This window comes from Ictalurus furcatus, unplaced genomic scaffold, assembly GCF_023375685.1.
Source record: "Ictalurus furcatus strain D&B unplaced genomic scaffold, Billie_1.0 scf3, whole genome shotgun sequence".
In the NCBI taxonomy this organism is placed as follows: domain Eukaryota; kingdom Metazoa; phylum Chordata; class Actinopteri; order Siluriformes; family Ictaluridae; genus Ictalurus; species Ictalurus furcatus.
The window spans coordinates 1,423,954-1,443,152 of record NW_026521052.1 but is presented as its reverse complement, the minus strand read 5'-3'; the positions used below and the strand labels follow the sequence as shown (position 1 = coordinate 1,443,152).

Sequence of the window (19,199 nt, the reverse complement as noted above, 5' to 3'; positions counted from 1 at the left end):
CAGACCACTGGAAGATGCATGGTAGGGTGCTGTGCTTGTGTTTGATTCCGTTTCTTTCCATAAACTCTTGGAATTCAGCACTGGTAAAAAACAAAAAAACTGCTATGGTCTGACACCACTACTTCTGGTATCCTGTGTTGGCTAAAGGTTTGTCTTAAGCACTGAATGGTAACTGTGGATGTAGACTTGATTAACAGATAAGCCTCTGTCCATTTTGAGAATGCCTCTACCACGATCAAGAACATTCTACCCATCCACGGTGCACCGTAATCAATGTGAATCCTTCTCCACGGTTGCTCTGGCAACTCCCACGCGTGCAGTGGCGCGTTTGCCAGAGCGTTTCTGTTTTCCTGACAGACTGCACACGATTTGACCAGTGCTTCCACCTCTGCATCCAAGTGTGGCAATCACATATAGCTACGCACCAGGCCTTTCATCCTGGTAATTCCCGGATGGGTTTCGTGTAGATGTCTTAGAAGAGTCGCACGCCGCGGATGTGGAATCACTACGCGAGTCCCCCATAACACAAAGCCTCCCTGTATGCAGAGTTCATCCTATTTCCTTACATATTAGGGATGTCACGATACCAAAAATCTAGTCGTTGGTACCGATACCACCAAAAGTACACGATGCTCAGTACCATGGTGTGGTTTTTATTTTAAAAAAAGAGAGAGAATTTTAAAAAATTATAAAATTAAAAACTCCTGGAGGACATCCTCCTCTGGCTGATACTGGCAGAGAGAGAGAGGGATATTTTAGTTCAAACACTCTGACCATGACTAATAAGTGCTAAGGTGCACTCCTAAACGCACACACACCCCTTATACTCTGAATGCAAGCATTAGTTTAAATTCACTGATATGGTGGCAGGATAAAAAGATTTATTAAAAGCATGAACATGTGTATAATTATTAGTGACATGAGGCTACATTTAGCTGACAGGACACGGGCTGAATGGAGATGCATGGTGGTCAATTAGGAGGTAGTTTATAACATTGCAATGCGTTAGCGTTTAACAAATAACTGGATATCGCTAACATTACATGGAGCATAACGTTAGCTGATTTCACGGCTACAATGCCAGCTGTCTCAAACATAATATAGGACCTGTCTTTCGACTGTAATCCTATGGCATTAATTTTGTAACCTAAAAATACCTCTACTTCTCCCATGAACTCACACTTGCTCCTTCTTTGCCTCAGTCCACTCTTTTCTATCCTACTCAGTACCTCATCCAAGTTCTGCAGATGTTCATTAGCCCCTGAGACTAAAATGCCATCCAGATAAACTGTGACGCGTGTGATGTCTTGCAGAATCCCTTCTATTGTGCGCTGGAAGATCGCTGGACTTGAAGCAACTCCAAATGGTGGCCTGTTGTAAGTACATAATCCCTTGTGCATGTTGATTGTAACATACTTATTGGAGTTTTTGTGCAGCATTATCTTCTGATGCGCATGGGTCATGTCCAGTTTGGAGAATTTTTCCTCCTGCCGACTGAGCAAATAATTCTTCTACCTTGGGAATTGGATACTGCTCCACACTAGAGCTGGATTTACTGCGAATTTATAATCCCTACAAATTGGGGTAGAACCATCAGTTTTCTGACTGGAACAATGGGAGCTGCCCACTCTGCAAACTGTATTGGTTCAATGATCTTGTCTTCCACCAGCCTCTGGAGTTCTCTCTCCAGCAGTGGACCCAACTCTTCTTTGAACACCTCGGATTGTCTCTCCAATACGTTAGCCAATTTATGACCTGGTACATTTGCTACTGTATTTACCAGCTGAGGCAACAAATGATTTCCGTAGCCCCCCCCCCCCCCCACATCTTTCAATGTTGAATCTTTGATGTTTGAATGTTGATCTTTACTGATGATCACTCCACAGCCTGCGTTAACTTCAAATACCACCTCCATGCTATTCACTTCAATGGTTTGTGTGATAGGAACAGCCCTAGGTAAGTCAAACTAAACAGAACCCTTACCTTCACTACAATGAGAGAGAGGCCTTTAGTTGCATAGATGTTACCCTGGCTCCTTTATGACCTTACAAACTACTACTTGTCTTGCTCTTGGAGTGATCTTTGTTGGTTGATATCTTCTGGGGAGGGTAATGATGGTCTTGAATTTCCTCCATTTGTGCACACTCTGTCTGTGATCAAATATTATCATTCTGTCTCGTTTGTTTAACTGGGATCTCTTGGTCTACTTTTAGGACTTGTGTAAAAATCTGATGTTTTAAGTCATCTTTATTCATATATATATATATATATATATATATATATATATATAATTCTGAAGGGTTCATAAACCTTCACGTACCACTGAATATATCTTGGCTTCACTTATTGTTCTGAATGAGTAAGAGAATTTGGTTTATGCGTTACCTATCCCTGTGAAACAGGAAGTCATGGTTGAACAATGTCCTGTTCCTAGTTTCCCAAGTGTACAAAAAAGTAAAATATCAAGAGGAATATACTTCAAATACATTTTTCATGGGTTCATGGGGTGCCAATAATTGTTGTACACCTATTTAACAAATATTTTTTTATAAACTTGTGGTGTTTGCAATTGTTTGTCCATGAGAGCAGAGTATTTTTGTGAATTTTTTTTGAACAAAAGGTTTTCTTCTTTGCTCATATTTACCAAGGGTGCCAATATTAGTGGAGGACACTGTACATGTCACTCTCAAGTGGAAACCTCATATGACACACTGTTACTTTTCAGGATATAAAAACCTGTCAGCACTGTTACAGTTGGTATTGTGGCTGTATATAAGGTCAAACACATCATCATATTAACATTTTACCAAAATGAAGCTCGTGTAAGCGCATGTTTATTCCTTACATAAATTAAACGCAAAGCATGTAGGGGTTCTACATGCATATAGTATTTGCACAATCAATAACCTATTAGAGTAATACATTGTGGTATATAAACTGAATTTTGTGTTTGATGTGTCTGCAGTGTCCAAAGCCCAGGCTGACCCCCCCACCCCTTCAACCTTTGCGGCAGTGCTGGCAGCACTATTTCCCAAAGACAACCTCTGGATATGACGCTGAGCACGTGCACTCAACTTCTTTGGTCGACCATGGCGAGGCCTGTTCTGAGTGGAACCTGTCCTGTTAAACCACTGTATGGTCTTGGCCACCGTGCTGCAGCTCGTTGTCAGGGTCTTGGTAATCTTCTTAAAGCCTAGGCCATCTTTATGTAGAGCAACAATTCTTTTTTTCAGATCCTCAGAGAGTTCTTTGCCATGAGGTGCCATGTTGAACTTCCATTGACCAGTATGAGGGAGTGTGAGAGCGATGACACCAAATTTAACACACCTGCTCCCCATTCACACCTGAGACCTTGTAACACTAACAAGTCACATGACACCAGGGAGGGAAAATGGCTAATTGGGCCCAATTTGGACATTTTCACTTAGGGGTGTACTCACTTTTGTTGCCAGCGGTTTAGACATTAATGTCTGTGTGTTGAGTTATTTTGAGGGGACAGCAAATTTACACTGTTACACAAGCTGACTACTTTACATTGTAGCAAAGTGTCATTTCTTCAGTGTTGTCACATGAAAAGATATCATCAAATATTTACAAAAATGTGAGGGGTGTCTGAAATACTGTACATCTTTTTATTTACTTTAATATTTATCCATAGTGTGTGTGTGTTATTTATATATATATATATATATATATATATGTGTATATATATGTTTATTTCATTAGAAAAAGTGCAGTACATTTTCATGGTATGGTCAGTACTGTTTATTTTTGTAATAAAGTGAACTTAATTTTTCCACTTAGTGTTATATTTTCATTCAGTAGTAATCGGTTATTAGTAGGTGCTACCCGACTTGGTTATCGGCGTCTGTAAGATCCACTATCGGTCAGCCTTTAAAATAGATTAATGTGTATGACATGTTCTTCTTTAATTAATAAAGAAATGCACTTGTTGACAACTTGCTGTGGTATAAGGGGAATAAAACACTTCAGAATGTGCAGTTCTACCTTGGGGTGGTAACAGTCACGCCACTTCATTGGATCGTTGACTGTTTTCCTATAACCGCATGGTTATTCCTTACATAAATTAAACACAAAGCATGTAGGGGTTCTACATGCATGTAATATTTGCACAATCAATAACCTATTAGAGTAATACATTGTGGTATATAAACTGAATTTTGTGTTTGATGTGTCTGCAGTGTCCAAAGCCCGTGGTGGTGGCAGTGCATGGCGTGTGTGTGGAAGCAGGTCTGTTGGGAGTGTTAAGTACCATCTCATACACTCAGCAAACAATGTGGATGGAACTTTCCAGAGTTGTGGTGTCACTTTTCCTACAAAGCTTTAACCATCAGAGAGTTATCTTTTACTGGGGCTTTTAGCTGCAGGAGACTGAATTACTAACAGTTTTTTTTTGTGGATCTGATTTCTTCTTTCGCAGGAGTGGATCTAATCACAGTCTGTGATATTCGTCTGTGCACACAGGATGCCTGGTTTCAGGTGAAGGTATGAGGAACATTAACTTGCCATACATTGCTTGCTTACATGTTTACACCAAGATCTGTAAACAAGTTATTTTTGTTCATATGGTCATATATAGAGATAGTAAGTGATGAGAAGATAAGAATGGGCTGATTGTTCTGACTCGTACAAGCCCCTATGAAAGAGTTGACCACAAGGGGGCGCACACTGAACAATTATTTACATTTGCAGTTTGTTGAAGATTAAATAAACCACAGTGAGCATCAGATGTCTGGTTTTAATACAAAGTGGACTATTTTATGATATTACCATCTTGTCATTTATCAAAGAAGAGCTACAAAACCTGAAATTTGTTCATTTTTAGACAGAAAAATTCTGCAGTGTAGCTGTTCTAGTGAGCTTTCCCACTGGAAGTTTAGTCCAAAACAGAGCAGTTTGCATGAAAAGTTGGTAATGTGACCGTCGTAATGTGGACTGGGAAGTGCACTGCGGTACCGAACCCGAGACTACCTGTAGAAGGTGGTCCGAGTTCGGTTACACTGGAACTGTGAATGTGAATTGTCCCATGAATGTGAACGCAACTTGTATCCGGGTCCGCACTTGTTCAGGAAGTAGAGTAACCTGTGCTGAAGGCCTGTTGTGGTGATGACGTGTCATGACATGTTTTGGCCCAAATCTGCAGTAACTTTGAAAAAGTGGAAGCTCCTCTGAATATTGTGGAGTTTCTTGATTTTGCGTTAATTTCTGTGATCACAAAATGGTGAAATTCTGGACTGACGATGGAAGATATGGAATGATAACAGAAGAATGTGACTTTGGGTTGTACCGTGTATTTTTTTCATGTAGCTTCATTATTTAGTATAAATGAAGGTAAGTGTGTGTTCTGTTCTTCATCTCTGCAGTCGTGTGTTCCCTGATGGTCAATGATTGCTGGAGCTCTGGAAATAGCAGGTGAGATTGCAGGCCGGAGTCCCGTCGCTGTCCAGGGAACCAAAATCAACCTCCTCTACTCCTGAGACCACAGTGTGACTGAGAGCCTAGACTACATGGTAAGAACCTGCTTAAGACATGAATAGCATTTTTAGCCTCAAGGTAGACCCATGCACACACAGTATGGCCGCAAACACAAAGTAGAGCGGTCGAAATCTGAGATTGCTCCTCTGTGTCTCCAGGCTACTTGGAACATGAACATGTTGCAGACACAGGATCTTATGAAGTCAGCGCAGGCAGCCCTGGAAAAGAAGAGTCCGAAAGACGTGCCCTTCTCCAAGCTTTAAAGGAGAAGATCCAGGGCTGTTGAAGCTGCGGTGGAACTGAGACTTCATCATCCACATATCTTTAGTTCTTCTTGTTAAGTCTGAGTTTCTTTTTAGTCTTTTTATTTTTAGACTGGTCAAAAGACTGATTAGTGGAAGTGAAATGATGGATGAACTTTTAATTACTTGCTTTATTATTTGCAGGTGCTTTGTACAGTAAGACAGGGTAACTAATACTCAAAAGCTTGTTTTGTGTGTTAACATGTACAGTAGATGTACATATTTTTTCTGGTCCTGTGTGATTGCAGAATGTAGTGCAGTTAACACAGTAAATTTCCTTGGATGCTCACTTTTAACTCGGAGGTCACAGTTTGCCCAGACATCTTTTTTTAAATCCGTCAATCCGTCACCCACACGTCATTCTGGGGGACGAAGAGGAGGAAGCTGGACAGATACATTTATTTATTTATTTATTTATTTATCATTGCTGTGTTTCCTCAATCCAGTGCAGAAAGAAGAAAAACACAACTGATTTAAAATAAAAATATAGAACATAATCTAATGTAAGGTTCTGATCCGGTTTGCTTTCAGCAGGAAAGCTGTCCTCTTTCCTGTTGCTCTTTCTCTTCTATTAGTCCATTTGTCCAGTCTGAATCGGTTTGATTCGTTTCAAGACGATTTGGAGTCGAATAATTTTCTAGTGAGAGTCGCACACTTCCAAACGAACTAGACTGAGATGAGTATTTGATTCTCACTAGAAAGTGATTCGACTCTGAATCAACTCAAAATGAATCAGTCAAACTGATTCAGACTCTATAAAAGGACTATGAGATGTGATTAAGATATATATTCCAATGTTTTGCTTTACAATTCCACTGTGTGTGTGTGCGCGCACGTGTGTTTTTCAGGAGAACGAGAAACTCGGACACAAGAGTACATCCTGACCATTGGTACTGTGTACACATCAACATACACGCATGTCTTCATGTTGGACATCTCAGGAGCTTTCACACACGGTGCTAGGAATATCCCGGGACAGAGAAACGCACCTCCTAAGTGAGCGAGTTTAGCGTCAACCGGTGAAATTTTCTGTAGCGTGAACACTTCGCCTCTGTGAGCTTCACTCTCCGTCAGGTTCACTGTAATTAGACATAAAATGTACATAATGTTTATTTTTCATACATTTAGGATTTAATGTTTTTCTTTACTCTTTGAGGAACAGAAATGATCTTTTGAGGCAGTTTCATCACTACCTGCTCCGTTTGATTAAAACATAACGACCAGTTTCAAAAAGTCACAATGTCTTCAGTTCATGTGATTTTACTGTTGAATTTAAACAGGAAATGTGAAATATTTTTTCCTTTGTTTCCTCTACTGTCTTTTTGCTGTGATCTTGAACACAGTTGTAATTTTATTATTATTTTTTAAATAAATAAATGATCATTCTATTCTTTCTCACTTTCCTTGTCCTAATTGTCCTGTATCTGTTAAATCCGTTTCATCTGTGGTCTTTCTGTCTGTATGAACACTTGTAGAAATGACATATAGTCTATATTTTTATTCATGATTTTGAATTTAAATAAAGATATTCTTTAATTCTGTATTTTGTCATTTAATCATCATTAGAAATCAGAAGATCAGATTAAAGCCACGGCTACTTTACCTGCCGAAGCTGTAAAACTTTCAATAAACCAGTCAATAGATCAGCTGAATAAATGTAGATTTTTAATTTACTGATTAGATGTATTGATGGTGTTGATAGATTATTTGAAGATTTTTATTGATCTTGGACAGAATCATTCAGATAATTTTTTTTATTTTGTTTTATTTTAAAAAACAACTTGGTACATAGTTGATTAAGTAAATGTAGTGTAATGTACTGAGTCAAATATGAAAACTACAAATAAATAAAATCTATTTATATCTGTGTATAATTAAAAACCTCACTTAATACAAGAAATTCATATCCTAAATGTTGCAAGGGATTAATCTGATCATTTTATTCAGCTGTTTAATTATTACTTTCTAAATAATAAACAAATGAATGTTCTGGATTCATGAGTAATGTTTACATTTTGTGTCCAACCTCAAATTTTAAACAAAGTGTATATTTATGATAATAAAGCACAAAGAACGTGAAACCTCAACACGACTACAATCATCGATGAATTAAATATTAATTAAAAAAATAAATTGAACAAGAGTAAGATAAAGTATATTTTTAATTAAAATTTAATTAGAAAGGAGCACTTTTAAAGTGGATTTGATTTAAAATAATGATAAAGCTGTTTTTTTAATGTATTTGTATATATTATCCTCTATCGTGTTTAAGAAGAAGAGAATAATGAAGCTTTTTATAAAATTATATTTGGGTTTCTCCTCACAGATTCAAATTTACGTCAACGTCCGTTACGTTGGTGACGTCACCGCGAGCGCGAGGAGCACAAAGCGTTGTTAGTGTTAGTTCTGACCTGTTTGGACTCAAACTAAAGTGAGTTTATTCGGTTCTGTGTAACCGAACCCGTTCTGTTCTGTATCGTGTGTATGTGTGTAGTTAACGGTGTTAACACCTGTGTTTCAGGTGTATCAGTATGAAGCAGGCGGTGACGGCGCACTGATTCACTCTCGGAGCTCGGTTCACTAATGACCGAATCACCGGGGAACCGACCAAAGATATCTCACCCCCGCACAGAGAAGAAGAACGAGAGGAGGAGAAGTGAGAAATAACATTTTATAACTTTTTTTATTCACTCCTCTGGTTCAATATTAATGTTAATATTATACAAATATGCTAGCGGTGCTAGCTTTTGAGGAGGCAGTCCAGTCCACGCATGCGCAGTGTCATTAATGAGCAAGCTAATCGAAATGAGATTAGCAAATAGGTCGAGGTTATTTTTGATTCTATTTAAAACGATGAATTCACTCTGTCAATAACTGCCCAGTCTGAGAATACTGCATGATTTACTTTTATAAGTGGACGTGGCTGAACGACATGTAGCTTCACTGGCTAATTAGAGCTCTTTTGCTAGTTTAAGGGCTGAGTCATCCGGCTTCGCGCATGCGCAGTGTGGGTTTAGGTGCTATAGTCTTCTTCTTTTGAATTATTATTATTATTATTATTATTATTATTATTATTATTGAGACCATTTGGGATGAATTTGGAGCATGTGGGGGGTTTGAGTGACCCCAGAATGACCTATAAATATTCTTTTAATATCTCCAGAACTGAAGCAGCACAAACGAAAATTTTTACGGCACAAACCAGCACAAACTATTCTGCCGATGTTTTGTGTTGGTGGGGGGGGCAACTTCACGCAGGGTGTGTGTGTGTGTGTGTGTGTGTGTGTGTGTATGCTCTTCAAATATCCAGGTGTTACATGATCAAGTGTGTAGTGTACAGATAGAGGGCACAATTTAAGAAATAGGAACCAGTCAGAGAGAGGACATCGTAATAAGAACAGGAAGCACTGACCAAATAAGGAAATAGATTAAACCGGTACACGGCGTATGGGAGGCAGGAGATCGTGACAGTTATGTTGAATTATAACGTGTTGGATTATAGAAATAAATAAAGTGGTACTGATGTGTGTGTGTGTGTGTGTTTTAGGATGAGCTGGAGTGGGGCAAAGAGAACTGCATTCAGATCAAATGGTTACGACTCTCACTCACTCGCACACATCTATACACACACTTCTTGACACAGATCCCTAACTATCATTTCTTGTGTGTGTGTTACAGGTGGCTGAGTTGTTTGAGGATCTGAAGAATTGAGTGTCACAATTCAACATGCACATCAGCGAAACTTCCTCTCCCTCTGACTACACCAGCACGCACACACAGAAATTCATAGTGCAGGTAACACACACACACACACACACACACACACGAGTAGAACAGGTGTAGTTTAACAGCATATGTGTATAAAGAGGCTTTTTTCTTCAGGTCAAAATATATACAGCAGGGGTGCCCAATATGTCGATTGCGAAGGAAGTGCGGGTAGATCGCCATTAAAAAAAAAAGATGTTAGTTGACGTACAGGGCAGCCAGTCTGAGATCTCGTCTTTTCTCTCACCATGCGTGTGCGATCAAGCGCGCCAGTGCTAAAGGCTAGCGAGAGAAATCGCGGGGAGAGGACATTTTTCAGTCTTTTAAAGACTTCATTGACAAAACCCAGCTTTCCCTGACTTCCTTAACTACCACTGCATAATACACCAACAAGCCTTATGCGCAAGAATGCTAAACATGAAAGAGATCATGGATGTGGCAACAAAGATCGCCTGTTCTATACATGCTAGATCACTTCAAAGACAGCTGTTCCGAGCTGGAGAAAGCATCTGGAGAAGGCAGACTGCGACCAATCAGCTCCTGCTACACACTGACGTGAGATGGCTTAGTAGGGGTAAATTCCTGCAGAGATTTCGAGAGCTCTGTCCGGAGATAAGGGAGTTTCTTTTTGCTGTTAAACATGCAGAATACACCCAAGTCAATGATGATCAGTGGTTGCTGGACTTTTTTTAACCGAGCATTTTTAACCGATCTGACCAACTTAATTTGGAGCTGCAAGGAAAAGACAAAAATTAAAGGCAGTTAATGCCTTTAAACGGAAAATGCAACTTCTGTTCTCAAAGCTGCAGCGCCATGTTTTTGAGAACTTCCAAAACCTCGCGTCAGAGCTGGAGACGCAGCGGAAGGCTTGTGCGCAGTTTAACATTGCACGCTACACGGAGCAGATTGACAGCTGTCGGTCAGAGTTTGACAGACGCTTTCAAGACTTTGCTTTACCGGAGCCATTCGCCACATTCATGTGCTACCCGTTTAGGGACAATGTTGAGGTTGATTCATTCGCATCGAAAATTGCAACGCTGTTTCACCTGAACTCGTCTGAAGTGGAGGATGAGATTTTGAAACTACAGACTGACATTCAGCTGAAGTCCAGGGCTCATGGACAGTTCTGGAACTTACTCACAGGGGAAAAGTACCCAAACATGAGGAAATGTGCCACCTCCTTGACTGCATTATTTGGCTCTACTTATTTATGTGAGTCAGCCTTTTCCCACATGAAGATCATTAAGTCCAAATACCGTTCCACAATGACTGATCATCATTTGGAGGCCTGCTTGAGGCTGGCTACCAGCAGCTACTGTCTGGACTATGCAACCCTGGCTGATTCTATTCAGTGCACGTCGTCAGAGTAAGGTAATGACCAAAAATGTACTGAATTGTAGCGTCCCATAAGGGTTCATTCAGTTATGCAAGGTACATGAACATATATTGTGTGTGTGTGTGTGTGTGTGTGTGTGTGTGTGTATATATATATATATATATATATATATATATAAGTATACGCAGTGTATATATAGATAAATATGTTTAGCATTTTTAGTGTAGGTAGATCTCTTTGACTGGTCATGTTAAAAGTAGCTCGCAAGTCAAAAAAGTGTGGGCACCCCTGATATACAGTAAATATAAATATTAGTCATAATTCGCAGCCTTAGAAGCACAAGCATCCAAAGTAAAATTGCAAATGCAGAGTTTAAAATTTTCACCATGACGACAAAGTCCAAGAAGTGTAACTTACTCCTGCAGAAAATAAATAATAATTATTATTAAGTATCAGTGACGTTTCCGTTGTTCAGGTGGCGATTGCAGGCGCATTTTATCCGAACTGCTTCCTCCAGGGAACTGTGGACGAGGAGCTCGCCTCCAAGGAGCTCTATGGAAACGACCCCAGGACCACCGTAGTGGTATTCAGTCAGCTTCCATTTAACTAGGGGATTATTATTATTATTATTTTTATTAATAATATTTCTCTCTCTCCCTCCCTCTCTCTCTCTCAGGTGTGTGATCTCCCTCCATTTGCATTCCTCTACTATAAACAGCTCCAGTCTCTCTTCAGACACTGTGGTTAAGTCAAATCCATCTCCTTTGACAGCTCCAGGTGTGTGTGTTGTGTGTGTTTGTGTGTGTTGTGTGTGTTGTGTGTGTTTGTGTGTGTTTGTGTTTGTGTGTGTGTGTGTGTGTGTGTGTGTTGTGATTTTCTATAAATATGTATTGTGGGTCTGTGTGTATCAGAGCCTATGTAGAGTTCTACCGCTCGTCAATGAGAGGTTCTGGCGTTCTCCCAGAGGTCTCTCTGTCTCTCCTCCTCGCGCAGCAGAGACTTCCTCTCCATCTCAACGTTTAACCCGCTGGAGAGGTGGAGACTTGGGCAGGGGGGTAGTGTATCTCACACCTCAGATATACACGGTACACACACACACACACACACACACACACACACACTGCAGCGAGCATCATCAGATGAGTCATAGTTACATTTTAAGTGAGAGTAGTCATGTGATCACATCCCCTAGACAGTGTGATGTTTAGATGATGTTCTGTACATTAGTGCTGTTCTGTTACAGGTCTCTCTCTCTGTGTCTGTCTCACTCACTGTGTGTATGTCTCTCTCTCAGGGTGAATGTGGATTTTCAGAATCAGTCAGTGAGCCCTTTCGGGGTTCTGAGCAGCTCCATTGAGTTGGAGAATCTTCCGTCTAACCCTGTCTTTATCGTCAATATCACCGAGGTGTCTCTTCCGCCTCTTTCACTTTCAGTGCACAAATAAAAAAAAAAAAGCAGTGGCTCCTGTGTGTGTGTGTGTGTGTGTGTGTGTGTGTGTGTGTGTGCACTAACAGGATTTTAATGTGTGTGTGTGTGTGTGTGTGTGTGTGTGTGTGTGTGGGTCATCAAAGTCGGGCATTTCTGGGGTTTCCAGGCTCACGAGGCAAGTCTGGAGAAACAGAGGTGGCTGACAGTGGCCGTTAATACACGGGCGCTCTGCCCACTCCCTGTCTCACTTTATCCAAATCTTCTGTGTCTCGCCCCTTTCTCTGAAACTCACACCAAACCTGGGAACTACTACAGAGCCAAAATACTGCATGTCATGGGGAGTAATGTGGAGGTAACATCTGTACACACACACACACACACACACACACACACACACACACACACACGTACACCTACTAAAGCGCCTCCGTGATGGAGCATGGAGTGGTTACAGGAAAACTGCACATTGAGTGTACACATGTTTGTGTGTGTGTGTGTGTGTGTGTACAGGTGTTCTTTGTGGACTTTGGAAACACTTCCAAGGTGCCATGTAACTCTCTCTGGAACTTCCTGCTGACCGGCAAGCTCTGCATTTCACGTATTGTCTCCATGGCAACAATTTAGGCTGTAAACATTAAACACTTAATCTCCAACAACACGTAGTTAATCCAAAATAGTGTGTACCAGAAGTGTATATACTGAGGGGAGTGTGTGTGTGTTTGTTCAGGCTCAGGAGTTCAGCGTGGCGTGTTTGGCATCATCGGCACAGTCAGTCAAGAAGTCAGTGTTGCAGAGTAAAAGTCTTTTAATTCATTCAGTACAACAATATCAAGAAACACAAACAAACATCACAAGCTCATCACACAACTTGGTGACGTCTTCCACGTACTTCATCTGAAAACACACAGACGAAATAGAAATCACACGCTGCAAGGACACAGCCAGGTTCTCTTTTACACACACCTGAGAGGAGATAAACCAGCTGAACTTTCTAATCTTACATTAAACATCCAACAAGCAGCTTTCGGGTCACAGTGACTACGTTTACATGGACAGCAGTAATCTAATTATTGACCTTACTCTGAGTAAGATAATAATGTGATTAAGGTGTTTACATGCGTCGCTTTTAGAATACTCCCGTCATGTTCCCGTTTTACATGTTTTAGAACATAATTAGGTTAACAGCCCGCGTCATAACGTCACCGCGCCACGCCGTCCGACGTCCCTCCAGAATTTCACGAATCAACATACAGTTCGTCTTCGTTATGGAACCGTATACAGTTTTGCATGTTTTTATTTAATTTTTTTACGAACGCTTTAAGTGCAGTTAATTATTTGTCATGCTGTACGTGCTAATACACAACTGCTTGAAGCCGTGGGCTGTGTCCCAAATCGCGTAGTTACCGTCTATATAGTAGCCGAGATACATGTATTTTTCCCCACTACAGGCCTATAGTAGGAAAGTATGCGATTTGGGACACAGCCGAATTCTCTTGTTCGCCGTAAAACTGCCGTATGTGATCGTGTCCTGTCGCAAAATGCGGTGAAAACTCTCACACGATGTTCATAGTGTGATTAAGGTGTTTACATGTCACTACTACACGTCCATAATGCGACTAAAACAGGAGTACTCCACCTGTCTTAATTAGATTATTGCTTACTTCGATTATGACCTTAATTAGATTAAGGTAAAAAATTGCTGTTTACATGGTAGTTTCTTAATTAGAGTCTGGTCTTAATCGGATCAAGAGTGGATTACTGTTGTCCATGTAAACGCAGCTAGTGAGAGATTAATAACAAGTTCCTGTAACGCTTCTTCTGCTTTAAACTCGAACCTGAGGGTTACGATGCCATCTCAAACTAAAACAACTTCCATCTACAAAGCTACAGTGCAGAAGAGTTACTCTGACCGGGCAGGGGCTGGTAAGGTGTGAAAGCAGCTTGAAGTATTTCAGTGTAGTACATTCTGCTCAAGAGTCACTTTGGCTCCCTCCGCTCTAATCTTGGCCAGCTGCTGGATCTGCTGGAGCATTCAGCGCAGCTAAGCGTGCTTGAGTTAGTTGTCTTACTGTTTGTGCTGCGCTGCACGTTAAACACAGTCAGTCAAACAGGTGCGTAATGAATGCGAGAGAGACAGAGAATAAGAGTGAATAAGTTCAGACGTTACCTTAACAAAACAGTGGCGTTATTGAGGAGTTGCTTGATCGGGTCCTGCGCAGGTGGTTCTTGCGGAGGCGGTCATTGCGCACGGGATCTGGACCGACGTCCGGACATGGTCCAGTTAATTTTTTTTTCCACAAAACTGTAAGTGAACACAAAAGTTTATCTATGAATATATATACACTAAAATAACAACAATAAATACAAACTTGTCCCAATTTGTGAAGGTCAAACATAAGCACACACCACACAGCGCTGACTGCCTCGTGCAGTGACGGTTAGCGCTTTTTCTTGTTAACAAAAACGTGTCGATTAAATAGTTTTGTTTTTTTTTTTTGCATAAAGAAGAGTTAAGCTCGTCTTGGGAATACATTAAGAAGATTGAATACAAATTTTGTGTGTGTTAAGAAAAAAAAAAAATGTTATGTGGAACCGTCATGCTAAGCATGGTGGGGGGCAAAAAAACGAGGCATTTACGACCAAAAGGGTTTTTTTTTTTATGTAATTCATATAATTTCCATACTCAAAGCACTTTTAATTCTTTTTTCATGTACAAAACTTGTTGAACAATTCGATTATTATAATTTAGATAAGGCTAATTATCTGACTAAAACCGGCTGGCATTTGCTCGTTACTTATTACAAACGATTTAACTAGCATTAGTTTAAAAACAAGAACACAATTCTAAACAGAACTATAAAAATAAATATCAAATTTTGCTTAAACATCCTTACTGTGACTGTATACTCCTGAGGAAAGCGCAGTTTGAAAAAAACCTCCCTCGCGCTGTATCAACCCGCGCACACGTTTATTTTAAAATGTAAATTGTATTATTTCATATTATATGGACTGATATTTAAAAAACAAAAGTCAAATAAAAGTACAATAAAAATGTTCAACATAAGACACGGTACTATTTTTAGTGGAAGAATACTAGTTCAGTTTGGGTAGTGAGATGAACATCGGCGCTACATTTTCCTCTTTGACAATTAGAAGATGGCATGAGTTTCAATTCAAAATGGCATCTGTCCTCCAGATGGCGCTCAAACACAGACAAATACAGTACCTACAGGCGGTTAAAAGCTGATAGTTTCCTAAAACTCCCTCGTGGGGAGGAAAGACTGGTAATTACACCGTTTTTTTAGTTATTACGAATGTTATACGACTTAAAATTAGTAATTTTTCCTGGTTTAAAAGGCTGTATTCTACTGGAGAAAATCTAAATGGAGCAACGGAATTTTAAAATGATTGTCAACTCAACAACTTGTGTTCATAATTATGGTAAATAACACTTAAATTCCTTTTAAATAATGTGAAATAAAAGTGTGTGTGTGTGTGTGTTGAGCTATCCTGTTTGACATTAATCTTGGTTCACTATTTCCTTAGAAAGCTGTTAGCCTTTTTCTTAATATGATCATGTTTGTGTTAGTCTACTTTTAATTAGGACTCCTTATTGTTTAAGATATTTAAAAATAAATATTTTATGCTGTATATTTATCAATTAACCAACAGTATTTCTCATTGCTATTATTTTAATTCAGTTAACAGTGACCATGAGCAGAGAGATAACATTTAACTGTTTATGACCTCCTGATTTAAAGCTTAAACAAGAAAAGATTGGTATCTGGATCAGTATCATCTGTAAAAATCCTGATCGGAGCATCAGTAATGAACACCATTAAACTAAAGCGCTTTGCATCTGACGGGTAAATGAACTCACCCAATCACATCCTATATGAGATTATTCAGATATCTACACAATACACACAGAGCGGTTCGAGAACTGACTCCAGCCCAGAACCATGACAGTGGAAATGTCTAATAGTGCAGCTTTAAATATATTTAAGAGGAGCAGACTTCAAACACTGAACATTGAGGTTTATTGTATTTGTTTACAAGGTGGAACAGGTTAACGGTTGTTTTGTGCATACAGTGTGTAAAATGAACTGAAAATATTAGATTTAGTTTATCAGAAGGTAAATTAATGTGTCATGGCTCACACTATGTTCCTAAATTCTGTCATAATTGACCAGCTCAAGTTTTCTCATGCCTACTTGTATTTACTTATATTGTGGCACGTTAATGTTACCATCTCTAAAAAAAGAAAATAAATAAATAAAAAGAAAAAATGTTTAAAAAACAAAAAACACCTAAACTTCAACTGTGCTCCTAAATTTTTGTAATTAGGAGCACAAGTGCTCCTAAAAGAAGTTGTCTTGCGTCTCTCCTCCTGTAAACACTGTTAAAGATTTGTAAATGATCAGGAATGTAGCACAACATGGAGGTGAAAGCAGCGGTCTGTTTATTTAAATGTGAAAGTGCAATAAAAATATGTTGTCCCTAAAATCAATCAATAATCGTGATAAATAATCGAGATCTCAATATTGATCAAAATAATCGTGATTATCATTTTGGCCATAATCGTGCAGCCTACCTGCATTATTAGATAAAAATCTTAAAAGTTCATGTGACATGGACGTTAAAGTCATTTGCTTATGTCATGTTTCATGTAGGTTATTTTTGCAGGAATGATACCGTTTGTCAAATCATGTCAGATTTCCCATGTTAAATCATAGCACTTCTTCTCTGTCGGCACCACATACGTGTTTGGGACATATTTTCTCAGAGGCTTTGGCTGTAAATAATTAAATTACACACACAATTTTTTATTTTTATAAAATACATGCGATTAAAAAAAAAATCCTTATATAGGATTTCCCCCCAGTATAATCTCAACGCAAAAGTTGATGATTTCCGTCATGAGATCGTGTTTGTTCTTCACGAACAGTACAATGTCTCTAAAGTACAGGGAAAATACATTTTCTATTTAAAGTAATTATTTAACCAGAGTGAATTTGGAAGTGTCATGCTTAAAAACAAGCCTATTTATTTATTTATTTTATTATTATTATCATTATTATTATTATTTTTATTAATGAAAGGCAAAGCTGTTTTAAGAACATAATCCTAAAATCCACTAAAAAGTGGGCAAAGTGGAGTGTACTCTGAATGTTTTTTTGGGACAGAAATGTATGGTACAGTTATAGTAGACTACATACACACTAAGTACTAATACTTATGTTCAGTAGTATGTAAACAGTTTATGTAATTATAAATGTACAAATGATAGCTTATTGACATTTTAAATGAGTTGGTGGACATTAGTATCCACTAGGTGGCAGCAGTGCAGCTGTTATATCGCCTCACTGAGCAGTCTAGTGCTGTCTGAAACCTCTCCCTAGATCTTTTCACATTATCAATAGGTGATGTGTGTATGCTATAAGGCTGGTCTGTTTCATATCCTTTAACTAGAATGACTATTGTCTCATGGCCTGTAGGGGGGTTGTGTTATATATCCTTACAATTACAGGGGTCTCTGGCTAGAAGAAGCACTTTTCAGCCCTCAAAATGTTATGGAAACAATCTTTCCAGCCTAAGTTAAAATAAAACTTCAGAGACAGAGGGTTTGTAGATGCCAAAAAATTATCAAACTTTATTGAAACAATAAAGTGATTCACTCTGCAGAAACTCTAAAATATACAAACACACACAAGCCCCTTTTATACCTTTCTTCACAGTGAACTCATCTTAGGTGGGATTTTACCTTTTCTCATTAAAAACAGACCAGTCTTCTTTGCCGCAATTAATTATTCATGTCTATATGATATCTTAGATTTGTGGAGCATGCGCAGTTAGTTGCTTTTTAGAAAGGTTTTTATAAGGACAATGTTTTTTTTTTTTTTAACCAAAAAAAGTAAAATACTTTTACTGGTTTGTTATATGCACCGTTAGCTGTAAAATCTGGAAAACAAGGTGTAAATTGATTATTAATCAGTGTCATATCCCCGCTGAGAGGGTCTTTAAACAGATTGTGAGTGAATTACAAAGACGAAAAAAAAAACGACAGAAGAACAAAAAATAAACACCCACGGACTTTATTGAGTTTTTGAAGAGATGTGAGGTGTAAATATGTGGTAAATTGATGTAAATATGGCATAAATTGATGTGAATACATGTGTGTGATTTAACTATATCGAACTACTGTGACATAGAAATGTTAACAAGTCTATGTAGTGATTTGTGAAATCTCTCAAAGCTTTATTTGAAGATGCAAGGCCTGTTAATACTCTGTTCCAACAGAGAATCCACAGTACACTGTACGTAAGGCTTTGCAGCATCTGGATAATTGTACTGTCTGAGAGAGGGTGGGTCACCTCCGTGAACCTTCACTTCCATCACACTAGTATCAGCACAGCCACAATCCTGCTTTGAATGAACAAAAACACCTCTGATCTGATCCAATCGTTCTGATCATTCAGAATCTTCCAGCGATAACAAGGTATGTAAGTCATAATCCTCTGCCTTTTTGATCACATGTACAGCAGAAATCTCCACAAGCTAATCTTTACTCTGAGGATTACGCCAAATGCAATTGTTGCCATAGTCAATGATATAGCCACGCTTAGTCATAATGTGTGAACCTAATATACCGCGACCATCACCACTTCTACTGGCCAGGGTTTGTCTTTGAAATCATCTTTGCCAGTTTGGAACGGCATATTTTCTGTCTGGATGCAAGAGAAATTGTTCCGTCAAACCTTTCTAAAGTTATTGTGTCTTTACCATTGTGTAGGGGATTGTCGGAATGAAGAATTGTTAATGAAGCACCAGAATCAACTAACCAATCATCGCATCGGCCTCCAACAGCGAC

At 39.0% G+C, this 19,199-nt stretch overlaps 2 long non-coding RNA genes across 6 annotated transcripts; both read left to right on the top strand.

Moving 5' to 3' along the window:
• The first annotated feature begins 774 nt into the window (after positions 1 to 774).
• LOC128604806 (uncharacterized) lies at positions 775 to 7,339 on the top strand. 3 transcript variants are annotated; one of them, XR_008385292.1, is made up of 5 exons: positions 775 to 1,376; positions 2,966 to 3,177; positions 4,203 to 4,506; positions 5,385 to 5,531; positions 5,655 to 7,339. It is a non-coding gene; the product is annotated as an uncharacterized LOC128604806 (long non-coding RNA). The 3 variants fall into 3 exon arrangements; XR_008385293.1 differs by lacking the exons at positions 775 to 1,376; positions 2,966 to 3,177 and having other exon boundaries at positions 3,714 to 4,251; positions 4,442 to 4,506; XR_008385291.1 differs by lacking the exons at positions 775 to 1,376; positions 2,966 to 3,177 and having other exon boundaries at positions 3,714 to 4,506.
• Positions 7,340 to 8,310: 971 nt separating this feature from the next.
• Positions 8,311 to 18,993, top strand: LOC128604810 (uncharacterized). Of its 3 annotated transcripts, XR_008385304.1 has the most exons (9): positions 8,311 to 8,454; positions 9,346 to 9,389; positions 9,477 to 9,593; positions 11,375 to 11,482; positions 11,576 to 11,676; positions 11,811 to 11,984; positions 12,194 to 12,680; positions 12,839 to 13,108; positions 18,629 to 18,993. It is a non-coding gene; the product is annotated as an uncharacterized LOC128604810 (long non-coding RNA). The 3 variants fall into 3 exon arrangements; XR_008385303.1 differs by lacking the exon at positions 18,629 to 18,993 and having other exon boundaries at positions 12,839 to 13,460; XR_008385302.1 differs by lacking the exons at positions 12,839 to 13,108; positions 18,629 to 18,993 and having other exon boundaries at positions 12,194 to 12,812.
• Positions 18,994 to 19,199: the final 206 nt, after the last annotated feature.